The sequence below is a fragment of the Pleurodeles waltl genome, chromosome 1_2 (genome assembly GCF_031143425.1).
Source record: "Pleurodeles waltl isolate 20211129_DDA chromosome 1_2, aPleWal1.hap1.20221129, whole genome shotgun sequence".
In the NCBI taxonomy this organism is placed as follows: domain Eukaryota; kingdom Metazoa; phylum Chordata; class Amphibia; order Caudata; family Salamandridae; genus Pleurodeles; species Pleurodeles waltl.
This window is the reverse complement of record NC_090437.1, coordinates 370,011,347-370,024,881: the sequence shown is the minus strand read 5'-3', so window position 1 is coordinate 370,024,881 and position 13,535 is coordinate 370,011,347.

Here is a 13,535-nt window from a genome sequence, read left to right as displayed (position 1 = left end):
TTCACCTTGATTTATTGATATTCGTCTCGTGTGCGCTTTTATCAGATTACATGTGTCCAATATGCGACTTCATATTTACAATATTTTTGTCAGCCTTCCGCGCTTTTCCACATTCGTCTCGACACTACAGCATAGTAAATGCGTGGCCTATTAAATGGTGCGGTCCCTCGACGCACGTGTTATTTTACTGGCGTAGTCACTAGGATACCAACACCACGAATGGTTTTCTTTTTCTAAGAACAGTATAGTTGAGCCATTCCACCCTTTTTTTCACTCTTTTGACCCTTGATCATACTATTTTTTATAATCAATGGTTACCCTTTTACCGTACATTTATTGCTTTTAGCTATTTATCATTACTTCACTCATTTCCTTGTTTCAGACGTATCATGGTCTTTGGAAGCTTCTTGGTCAACACTTTACCATACTATTAGAGTCATTTGGAGCTCTGCCATTGCAACTTAATTAAGGATAGTGATCAACATCCAATTCAAAGTTTTTTCGCTCAACTTCAACCTACCAGCCAATTAATCTACGCATTAGAGGTACGCTTTGCACATCTATTTCATCTTTCGACTTCTATATAGTATATCTGTTTTTTTCACTAACTTCTCGACCTGTGCTTTTGGGTTTTAGGAGCACAAATCATCTGTGACCTGTTCCGCACCTCTCTACTTGGGACACAATATCACTGTTCGCTGCATGCAAACAGCACTATGCACATCTCACACACAGTGGTGTTATTATATATGTGCTAGTAGTTTTCAGTTTACTCATACATTTTGGTGTGTTCACCTTGGCTTTCATCTCATTTATTACTTTTGGGCTTATGTGTTTGTAGAAATGTCACTATTTCTTTATTAGATGCAACACCATTGTTAGGGTTTGTGCACAGCAAAGAGCATGTCCCCTCTCACTGCACTAGTGGGTTCTGTAATAGCTCCCTTTTAAACTTACTATTGAAAGCCTTTCTTGTTATCTCACCTTCCCCCCCCCCCCCGGCTTCTGTGTATGTTGTTTAATGTGCTGTTTTGTTTACACATTGGGCCTTGCTTTTACCAAGGCTTCTTTAAAACACTCCTCTCTAGGCCATGTGTTAATTTAACTCATTTGCATAATAACTGAAACTCTGCACACCTTTCAAGAACATGTGCAGCATGTGAGGACCACACCCAGCTCTTCAAACCACACCCAGCTCTGCACACCTTTCAAGAACATGTGCAGCATGTGAGGACCACACCCAGCCCTGTCTATAAAAGGCAGCCCCCGAGCCTCACCCAGTGCTTGTGCTCGTCTACCTCCCGCTTACCTGAGGACAGATCCCTCGGCGCTGGCACTCCTGCTCTCTACAGACTTTCATTGGCTTCAATGGGCGCAGCTGCTGGCTCTTCCTTCTTCCGGTTTCCGGTTCCTCCTTGCCTCAGCCTCTCTCCTACAAGCAACCTGCAAAAGAGAAAGAAGACAAGGTTAGACTGATCAGTATCTCTTGCCAGCAACAAGTAAGTGCAAAACTTTTATTACCCGAAAGAACTTTGACAACAATTTCTGGAAACAAGATACCTTCCACGAACATTGTGATTCAAACTCTTTGTTACAAGAATACTTTGCGGAACTTTGTGAAGCAAACATTTTTTATGGAACTTTTAAGAATCGAACCGTGGAAACCATTAACAGCAAGGCAAACAGTAAATCAAGGACTTGCACAAATTACATGCTGTATTTTGACGTAAAAGTACAGTATTTGTTTTATAAAAGATTCTGGAAATATGGGAAAAGTGAGTCTGCTATTTGGAATTTAGGCTTTAGTTATATTAAGATGAATGTTTGATATTGGTAGTTCTGATAACGGTATTTGTTTAATGTTTTAGAAGCTTTAGAGTAATAGAAAGCACATCCCAGAGCAGTAACACATTCCAAACCTGGAAACTAGAGACCAGGATCCAAGAGGTACTTTTAGAAGAACATTTCTAATAAATAAAGGGATAGTCAGGAACCCAGTTAGGAATAGGTTGTACTTATCTGTTCTTTGTTTATGTTTCATTAGGCACCAGTTTCTACAGAAGTCAGAGAGGGCTGCAGATTTATGCAGCACTTCAACAGTGGAAACGCAAGAACAGTGTTGTCTCTTTATTTTATTTTATCCACTTCCCCCCTTCCCTTGAGCTTCTGTTCTTAGTGCACTGTTTTAAAAACTAGTGTGCTGCAACAAGCAGTTTCAGGGTGGGGTCGGATTGTCTTCAACCTCCATCAGAACTGAACAAGGACTCAGGTGAGCTGGGCTTTGACAGAAGCACAAGCCTTAAAAAATTTTTTTTTTTAAATTCAGTTCTGGTGGACGATGAATATCGGGGAAGAAATAGAGGGCATTGACGTCACGGATATGGCGCAGGCCCTAAATGAGGACTTGGCTCATAATGAATCAGTGTCTGGCATCTTGCAACATATGCAAGAGGAAATAGAGAGATTAAAGATGGAGAATACCTCTTTAAAACAGGATTTAAGCAGGTATAAATTTAGGGTATCTCAGTGGAACACAGCTTTTACGCCTTTGTTTAAAACCTCCTCAGAGACAGGGGCGCCATCAAAACATACAACTTTGCCTCCCCCAGTTGAGGTCACTGTTAATGTTCCTAATGCTGTGCCCTTAGCAGCACCTGAACGTTTTCATGGAGAAAGAAAGGGAGATAAATACAAACTGGAATCACGGTTAACTTTTATTAGACACGAGAAGAAAGACCCAGATAATAAACTCCCTGAACCTGAGCCTATGCAAATAGGGACACTCAGAGGTCCACTTACATCAGAGGAAAAAGAAAGAAGGAGAAAACTTCAATTATGTTTATATTGTGGAAGGGCAGGTCACTTTGCCAGAGAATGTCCAGTAAAGCCTAAAAATCCACGAAAGGGTGCTGTTTCCTCCACCTCCTCAACTGAATCGGGAAACGATTAAGCTCGACAAGGGGAGAGGTTACTTGTTCGAGAAAACATCTTAATCAAACCTCTAATGCTGCAGCCTTCATGGTACCGCACATACCTAGACATTTCATAATTCAGGTCGTTTTAATTGTTACTACCCAAGTGAGGCATTCTCTCCCTGTCCTACTGGACTCAGGCGCGACAGGAAATTTTGTGGATAATAAGTTAGCTGAAAACTTAGGACTTCCTATGTGCCTAAAGCCTTGTCCAGAAGCAGTATGTGCAGTGGATGGGTCAGAATTGACCTCTGGATTAATCACAAGACAAACAAGTCCACTTGTTATGGTCTGTCAGAACGGGCACACAGAGGTGATTAGCTTTGATCTGATAGATACTCCTAATTTTGGTTTGATTCTCGGGGTACCCTGGTTAACAACTCATAACCCAAAAATTGATTGGGTGAATAGAAATGTTACTTTGGATTCCTCTTTCTGTAGAACCAATTGCTATCAAGAAGCAGGTACAGAACAGAGCACAGTATTACACTGTGCTAGTGTTATACAAGATGAACCAAGTCTCCCTCCTGAATATTCTGACTTTAAAGACGTCTTTGATCCAGTAAAGGCTAGTGTGCTGCCCCCACATAGGTCTTATGACTGTCGTATAGATCTTATCCCAGGGGCCCCTTTACCTAATAACAGAGTATATGCTTTGACTGACGAAGAAACCAAATACTTAAGAACCTACCTAGATGACCTACTACAGTCTGGGTTCATCCGTCATTCCACATCTCCGGTGTCATCTCCACTCTTTTTTATCCCGAAGCCGGATAAATCCCTGCGCGCGTGTATCGATTATAGAGGACTAAATAAGGCTACAATAAAGAATAAATATCCTCTTCCTCTAATACCTGTGTTGTTGGATCAATTAAGACATTCTACTGTATACACTAAACTAGATCTGCGGGGAGCTTACCACCTGGTCCGAGTAAAAGAGGGGGATGAGTGGAAGACAGCTTTCAAGACAAAGTTTGGTTTATTTGAGTACACAGTAATGCCCTTTGGGTTATGTAATGCCCCTGCGGCCTTTCAGTTCTTTATAAATGAGGTCCTACACGAATTCCTGGACGTTTGTGTCATAGTATACATAGACGACATCCTCATTTACTCTAAGAACTCAGAAGAACATACCCAACATGTTCGTGCAGTATTATCAAAGTTAAAAGAAAATCATCTTTTTGCTAAGTTAGAAAAGTGTACTTTTAATGTCAGCAAGGTGGACTTTTTAGGATACTGCCTGTCACCTCAAGGAATAACTATGGATGTAAAGAAAATCAGTGCTATTACTGATTGGCCAGAACCATCCTCTGTAAAAGATATTCAGAAATTTCTGGGTTTCGCCAATTTTTATAGGAGGTTTATTGCACATTTTGCAGACATTGCGGCCCCAATAACTACCTTGTTGAGGAAAGGGCAACGATTTCTTTGGACTGATGAGGCGGCACACGCCTTTCAACTCCTAAAACAAAAGTTCACTTCAGCCCCAATTCTGAAACATCCTGATCCTGACTTGCCTTTTTTTGTTGAAGCGGATGCTTCACAAGTAGCCTTAGGAGGAGTTCTCTCTCAACGAGATGCAGTAGATGGGCAGTTACATCCTATAGCCTTCTATTCCAAAAAGTTATTACCAGCTGAACAAAATTACACTGTGGCTGAAAGGGAACTACTAGCTATCAAAGTAGCCTTTTCAGAATGGAGGCACCATTTAATGGGAGCCAAGTACCCAGTTACAATCTTTTCTGAGCATAGGAACCTACAGTTTTTTGGATCACTTAAAGCACTAACACCACGTCAGATGCGCTGGTTAATTTTTTTTAGCACATTTGACTTTGTAATAACCTATAGACCAGGTGCACAACAAATTCAATCTGATGTGTTATCTAGATACGGACATACTTCAGACATGAAACAAGATAAAATAGGAGAACCCATTATTCCTCCCCAAAAGTTTTTGGCACCAGTACAACAGAAGGATTTCATCACAGATCTATATAATGCACACATGCAAATAGCACCTCAGGATTGGTTAAAGGATTCCCATAACACAATACAAGGAGGTTTATTGTATCACGACAACATGCTGTTAGTGCCCACCTCTGAATTACAAACACAGGTGATAATTTGGCATCACGTCTCACCGTTAGCAGGTCATCCTGGTTGGGTAAAAACCCTGGAAAATGTGCAAAAACACTTTTGGTGGGACACTATAAGAAAGGACATTAAGCAATTTGTCACTACCTGTCCAATTTGTGCAAGACATAAATCTTCTCATAAGGCCCCTGACGGCTTGTTAATACCAATGCCAACACCCAAGCAACCTTGGCACACTGTGAGCGTAGACTTTATTGTAGGTTTACCACCTGTAAAATCTTTCACAACAGTGTTGGTTATAGTGGATTTTTTATCTAAAATGGCACATTTTGTACCATTACGGAAATTACCCACGGCGGCAGAATTTGCCGATATTTTTATAAGGGAAATTGTGCGTTTACATGGTTTGCCAAGCAAAGTGGTGTCAGACCGAGGGAGCCAGTTCAACTCTAAATTTTGGAAAAAATTATGTAAAAAAATGAAAATAGATGTGGCATTATCCACTGCTTTCCACCCAGAGACAGATGGACAGACTGAACGACTGAACCAAACCTTACTTCAAACGCTACGTTGTTTATTGGCTGATTATTCTAGTGAATGGTTGGAAGCTCTCCTTGTAGCGGAGTTTGTTTATAATAATACTGAGCATTCAGCTCTACTTTGCTCACCATTCTATTTCTTGCAGGGGTATCATCCAAGAGCTATACCCATTTTGTTAGAAGATTCTCTGTTACCTACAGTAACGGATAGACTAACAAGGTTAGGTGACATACAAGACAAAGCCAGGAAACATTTATTAAAGTACAAGGAAAGCATGAAAAGACAAGCAGACAAACACAGATCTGAAGCCCCAATGTATAAAATCGGTGACAAGGTATGGCTCTCCACAAAGAACCTAAACATAAAGGGATCCCGAAAGCTGCAACCACGTTTCATTGGACCCTTTAGTATAACTGCCATAGTAAACCCGGTAACAGTAAAATTAGATTTACCAAAAGAATATCCAGTACATACTACATTCCATGTGTCCTTGCTTAAGCCGTACAATCCAAAAACCCGATCTGAACCACCACCTCCACCCATACCAATTAAGGGAAATCTAGAATATGAAGTGAAAAGCATAAAAGACTCAAAAAGAATTAGTGGACGTCTGTTTTATTTAGTAGAATGGAAAGGATATGATGAATCTGAGAATTCATGGGAACCAGCATCATATGTACATGCCCCACAGCTGATTAGACGGTTTTATTTAAAAAATCCAGGAAAACCCCGTCCTGTAGGAGGGCCTTTGAGGGGGGCAACTGTTAGGGTTTGTGCACAGCAAAGAGCATGTCCCCTCTCACTGCACTAGTGGGTTCTGTAATAGCTCCCTTTTAAACTTACTATTGAAAGCCTTTCTTGTTATCTCACCTCCCCCCCCCCCCTAGGCTTCTGTGTATGTTGTTTAATGTGCTGTTTTGTTTACACATTGGGCCTTGCTTTTACCAAGGCTTCTTTAAAATACTCCTCTCTAGGCCATGTGTTAATTTAACTCATTTGCATAATAACTGAAACTCTGCACACCTTTCAAGAACATGTGCAGCATGTGAGGACCACACCCAGCTCTTCAAACCACACCCAGCTCTGCACACCTTTCAAGAACATGTGCAGCATGTGAGGACCACACCCAGCCCTGTCTATAAAAGGCAGCCCCCGAGCCTCACCCAGTGCTTGTGCTCGTCTACCTCCCGCTTACCTGAGGACAGATCCCTCGGCGCTGGCACTCCTGCTCTCTACAGACTTTCATTGGCTTCAATGGGCGCAGCTGCTGGCTCTTCCTTCTTCCGGTTTCTGGTTCCTCCTTGCCTCAGCCTCTCTCCTACAAGCAACCTGCAAAAGAGAAAGAAGACAAGGTTAGACTGATCAGTATCTCTTGCCAGCAACAAGTAAGTGCAAAACTTTTATTACCTGAAAGAACTTTGACAACAATTTCTGGAAACAAGATACCTTCCACGAACATTGTGATTCAAACTCTTTGTTACAAGAATACTTTGCGGAACTTTGTGAAGCAAACATTTTTTATGGAACTTTTAAGAATCGAACCGTGGAAACCATTAACAGCAAGGCAAACAGTAAATCAAGGACTTGCACAAATTACATGCTGTATTTTGACGTAAAAGTACAGTATTTGTTTTATAAAAGATTCTGGAAATATGGGAAAAGTGAGTCTGCTATTGGGAATTTAGGCTTTAGTTATATTAAGATGAATGTTTGATATTGGTAATTCTGATAACGGTATTTGTTTAATGTTTTAGAAGCTTTAGAGTAATAGAAAGCACATCCCAGAGCAGTAACACATTCCAAACCTGGAAACTAGAGACCAGGATCCAAGAGGTACTTTTAGAAGAAAATTTCTAATAAATAAAGGGATAGTCAGGAACCCAGTTAGGAATAGGTTGTACTTATCTGTACTTTGTTTATGTTTCATTAGGCACCAGTTTCTACAGAAGTCAGAGAGGGCCGCAGATTTGTGCAGCACTTCAACAGTGGAAACGCAAGAACGGTGTTGTCTCTTTATTTTATTTTATCCACTTCCCCCCTTCCCTTGAGCTTCTGTTCTTAGTGCACTGTTTTAAAAACTAGTGTGCTGGAACAAGCAGTTTCAGGGTGGGGTCGGATTGTCTTCAACCTCCATCAGAACTGAACAAGGACTCAGGTGAGCTGGGCTTTGACAACCATTCGTTAGACAGTTGGAAACATATGACTGATATGTAACATTATGTTTACAGCCTTGAGAAAGTAATCATTGACGAAACACGTGTTGGCTGTTGATGTATGTGAACACAAGAACTGTCTTGGCTTGACGACATCTTTCTCAGCTATCTACTTGCTGGGGACATATTTGGTTGAACATCTATCAGACTTATCACGGAGGATTAAAAGATACCATTTTGAACTTGCGAAGTGCTGTGGTTTCTCTTCTATTATCTAATCAACTGTGGACTACTTTGGGCTCACAGTTATCACAACCTGTGGCTGGGTGTAGAACAACTTGTGCACTCTCTTGAACATCATTTGGGACTTGATAATCAAATACCTTGGATCCAACCTTCAGGGTATATTTCGGAAGTGTGCACCATTCATACACAGCCACAATCTTCTTCTTTTTGTAAATTCCCAGAAACATCCTAACGTCTCTCCGTGTCTTTGGGGGATTCATCTGTAATAGGGCAGTCACTCTTTCCCTGGACAACTTCCTCTGCCCTTTCTCAATTTGGTTACCTAAGTATTTCACCTCTCTCTGACAATATTGCAGCTTCTTTGGGGACACCTTATGCCCGTTCTTTCCCAAGTGGTTCAGTAAGGCAATCGAATCATACTTGCAGTCATCCTTTGTCTTGAATGCGATTAACAAATCATCAATGTACTGCACTAGAGTCGATTGAAAGGGCAATTCCAATGACTCCAAATCCTTCTTCAGTATCTGATTGAAGATGGAAGGTGATTCCGAAAACCCTTGAGGAATTCAATACCAATTGTAAACCTTATCCAGGAATTTGAAACTGAAGAGAAATTGGCTGTCTTCTTGAAGAGGCACAGAAAAGAACGCTTGGGACAAATCTACCACTGTGAACCACTCTGCATCACACGGAACCTGAAACATGATCACAGCTGGATTTGGCACTACTCTACAACATTTCACCACTATGTCGTTAATCTTTCTCAAGTCTTGGACGATTCGAACTTTCCCACAAGGCTGTCTCAGTCCTATTATTGGTGAATTACATGGACTGCTCATTACTTCTTTCAAAATTCCCTGCTTCACAAAGTCTGCAATTAATTGTGCCACCTTTATAAGGGCATCTTGCGCCGTGTGATACTGCGGTACCTGGGGGAACACAGCATTTGGCTTCACACTGACTTTGACTGGTTCCACTCATTTTATAAATCCTACTTCTTTCCCTGACAAGTCCCACACTTTCTCTGTGACTTGTCCCTGCAAGTCTGCCGGCAGATCAGTCACTGTGAACATTGGGAAGAAGTTAATCAGAAGATCCTCCTCATTGCTCATCTCCGTTTCAGGCTCTGAACTTGCCCTTCATCTCCTTCATCGTCACTGTTTGTCTGCACCTCAATCCCCTCATTGGAACAGGTAATTGACCATCTTGTTTTGCACAGTAAGTCTCTTCCCAGTAGGGACACAGGACTTGAATCGCAAACTACAAACCTGTGTAATCCCTGAAAAGTGCCAAGCTCAACCTGAACCGGATCTGTGATCGGGTTAGTCAAGAGCTGATTCGCCACTCCTACTACCTTGACTGTACGTCCCGAAAGAGGCAATTTCGGAACCTCAGCACTTCTAACTGTAGTGCGTGTAGCTCCTGTGTCAACCAAGAATGAAACCTTGTGACCCATCACCTTCCCCTCAACATAGGGCCCTCTTGATCTACTTCTAGAGATGCTGTCAGCCTACACTCCTCACCATCTGAGCTCTCAGCCGACCATTCATCGTTTATTCCATTCTCACCACGCAATGGGAATTGTTGTACTTATCCCATTGTTGTACTTATTGTAAACCTTATCCAGGAATTTGAAACTGAAGACAAATTGGCTGTCCTCATGAAGAGGAACAGAAAAGAACTTTGACTCATTCTTTGACCTGTGACCTATTGAGGAAGCATCACCTGTTTCTGTTCCATTGGTGCTAAGGGCAACTTCATTTGCTGTCTAGGAACCATAGGAACCTGCTGTTGCATTTGCTGTATCTGCACAGGTTGCACACATGGCATCTGCACTTGTTGCATGGGTTGGAGACCCTGCATCTGAACCATGTTATTCTGAAAGTTCGGATTAGGACCTCTTGTTGGACCTGGCCTTTTTACAGGGTCATCCCCAAACTTTTTGCCTCCTTCCTCCTATTTTTTCTGACCTGTTGTTGTTGGCTTTTGAACTCTGGGCACTTTACCACTGCTAACCAGTGCTAAAGTGCATATGCTCTCTGTGTAAATTGTACTGTTGATTGGTTTATCCATGATTGGCTATTTGATTTACTTGTAAGACCCCTGTAGATTAAATGCTACCAGTGGGCCTGCAGCACTGGTTGTGCCACCCACTTAAGTAGCCCCTTAACCTTGTCTCAGGCCTGCCATTGCAAGGCCTGTTTGTGCAGTTTCACTGCCACTTCGACTTGGCATTTAAAAGTACTTGCCAAGCCTAAAACTCCCCTTTTTCTAAATATAAGTCACCCCTAATGTGCGCCCTAGGTAACCCCTAGAGCAGGGTGCTGTGTGGGTAAAAGGCAGGACATGTACCTGTGTAGTTTATATGTCCTGGTAGTGTAAAACTCCTAAATTTGTTTTTACACTACTGTGAGGCCTGCTCCCTTCATAGGCTAACATTGGGGCTGCCCTCATACATTGTTGAAGTGGTAGCTGCTGATCTGAAAGGAGTAGGAAGGTCATATTTAGTATGGCCAGAATAGTAATACACAATCCTGCTGACTGGTGAAGTTGGATTTAATATTACTATTTTAGAAATGCCACTTTTATAACGTGAGCATTTCTCTGCACTTAAATCTTTCTGTGCCTTATAATCCACGCCTGGCTACGTTTAGTTGACAGCTCCTTGTGCATTCACTCAGACACACCCTAAACACAGGGTACTCAGTCTCATTTGCATACATCTGCATTTTGAATGGGTCTTCCTGAGCTGGGAGGGTGGAGGGCCTGCCCTCACACAAAGGACTGCCACACCCCCTACTGGGACCCTGGCAGACAGGATTGAACTGAAAGGGTACCTGCTGCACTTCTTAGCCACTCTTAGAAGTCTCCCCCCACTTCAAAGGCACATTTTAGTATAAAACAGGGCCTCTGCCTTACCACCTCAGACACTTGCTGGAGAAGAAACCTTAACCAGAACCTGCATCCTGCCAAGAAGACTGGCCTGGCTGCTCAAAGGACTCACCTGACTGCTTTCTACAAAGGACTGCTGCCTTGCTGTTGGTCTGCTGCCTTGCTGAACTCTTGTCTTGCTGCATAAGTGCTCTCCAAGGGCTTGGATAGAGCTTGCCTCCTGTCTCATGAAGACTTCTCTTTTTCGACTGGACTCCTTGTGCGTCGAAAAATTCGACACACAGCTTGCTCTGCGGTGAAAAATTCACTGCACGCCGATCCGGAAAGACGACGCGATGCCTGTGGTGCAACCGGAACTTCGACTCACGGCCCGCCTGGACCACGCCGCCCAACTTCCAGAGAGGAAATCGACACGACACTTGCCGTGAGGAAGAAAATTCCATGCACAGCCCACCGAAACGACGCGCAGCCGGATAACAAGCTGAGGATTCCACGCACAGATCGTGGGACATATGATAATCCAGCGACCCTCAGAAGGAGACGGTCCACGTGCCAGAAAACGACGCACGTCTTCCCCGATTGAAAAATAACGATGCAAGTCTGTGTGTGAAGGGGCGAAACCGATGCACACACCATTTTTCTTCCCATAGAACGACGCACGTCTCCCCGCGTGGAAAATAACGACGCAAGTCCGTGTGTGAAGGGGCGTAACCAACGCACACACCACTTTTCCACGCATCTCCTCCTCTGCGGCCCTCTGCGGAGATTTTCCACTCCAAACCAGATACTTTGTGCTTGAAAGAGACTTTGGCCCTCATTCTGACCCTGGCGGTCGGTGATAAAGCGGCGGCCAAGCCGCCAACAGGCCGGCGGTCTAAAATATGCAATTCTGACCCTGGCGGGAACCGCCAACACAGCCCGCCGTATTAACACTCCGCCCGCCACGGCGGTACAAACAAACAGCGCGGCGGTCCCCGCCAACAGCCAGGCGGCAGACAATGTACCACCCACCCTATCCCGACCCACCAATCCGCCACCTTTTCCGGGGCGGGAGCACCGCTGATAAGAACACGGCGGAAACAGACTACGAACGGGAAAACGCTCACCTCTACGCACTCCACGCGAGATTCCGGCAGTATGGAACCAGAGTTGCAGGTCATCCCCGCACTCCTATACCTGCTCATATACCAGGAGCACGCCCGGCGGCGCGGAAGACATCGGTGAGTACTGCACCTACGACACAGGGGAGGGAAAAGATTACCGGCACACACCCACCCACCCACACCCACTACAACACACACATCAATGCATTCCCACAGATCACTGTCACAACCCACAAACCACCCCCCTCCGAAATAATGCAAAGACCAAAAGAAGAGATCATAAACGGGCAGATATATTGAAATATGTACACCAGTAATCCCAATAAATAAATAAACTATGTACAAAATATACACAGCTACTAAATGTAGTCCAACCACTGTCCGTGGATCACAGGGGTCCTGTGCAAAGGGGCAAGGCCCAGTCCCACGACAAGAACTCCACGGAGAGAACACTGCAGGGGCATCAGAAAGAAAATAGGACAGGCACCTCAGGGGGAAGGGAAGGGGGGGCACCTCAGCCACTTGAGTACACGACGCCAGATCCACGAGGGGACTCCATGACCACTGGGCCATCCTGGGGAGTGCTAAGCCACAGTCCATACAGTCCATACAGTGGGTGGCCTGCCCACTGGGCCATCCTGGGGAGAGCAAAGCCACAGTCCAAACAGTCCATACAGTGGGTGGCCTGCCCACTGGGCCATCCTGGGGAGAGCAAAGCCACAGTCCAAACAGTCTATACAGTGGGAGGCCTGCCCACTGGGCCATCCTGGGGAGAGCAAAGCCACAGTCCATACAGTCCATACAGTGGGTGGCCTGCCCACTGGGCCATCCTGGGGAGAGCAAAGCCACAGTCCAAACAGTCCATACAGTGGGTGGCCTGCCCACTGGGCCATCCTGGGGAGAGCAAAGCCACAGTCCATACAGTCCATTCAGTGGGTGGCCTGCCCACTGGGCCATCCTGGAGAGAGCAAAGCCACAGTCCAAACAGTCCATACAGTGGGTGGCCTGCCCACTGGGCCATCCTGGGGAGAGCAAAGCCACAGTCCATACAGTCCATACAGTGGGTGGCCTGCCCACTGGGCCATCCTGGGGAGAGCAAAGCCACAGTCCAAACAGTCCATACAGTGGGTGGCCTGCCCACTGGGCCATCCTGGGGAGAGCAAAGCCACAGTCCAAACAGTCCATACAGTGGGTGGCCTGCCCACTGGGCCATCCTGGGGAGTGCAAAGCCACGGTCCATACAGTCCATAACAGACCCCACTGCCACTGGAGGAGGCAAGTTGGCCAGAGGACATCCTGCAGCCCTGCCCGAGATAGATCCTGCCCTGCCACGTCTGCCAAAGGGCCAGCGGTTCTTGCCTTGAAGGGCCCAGTTCAGCGGTTCTTGAGACGGCGGGGCCCAGTTCAGCGCTCCTTGCCTTGAAGGGCACAGTTCAGCGGTTCTGGAGACGGCGGGGCCCAGTTCAGCGCTCCTTGCCTTGAAGGGCCCAGTTCAGCGGTTCTTGAGACGGCGGGGCCCAGTTCAGCGCTCCTTG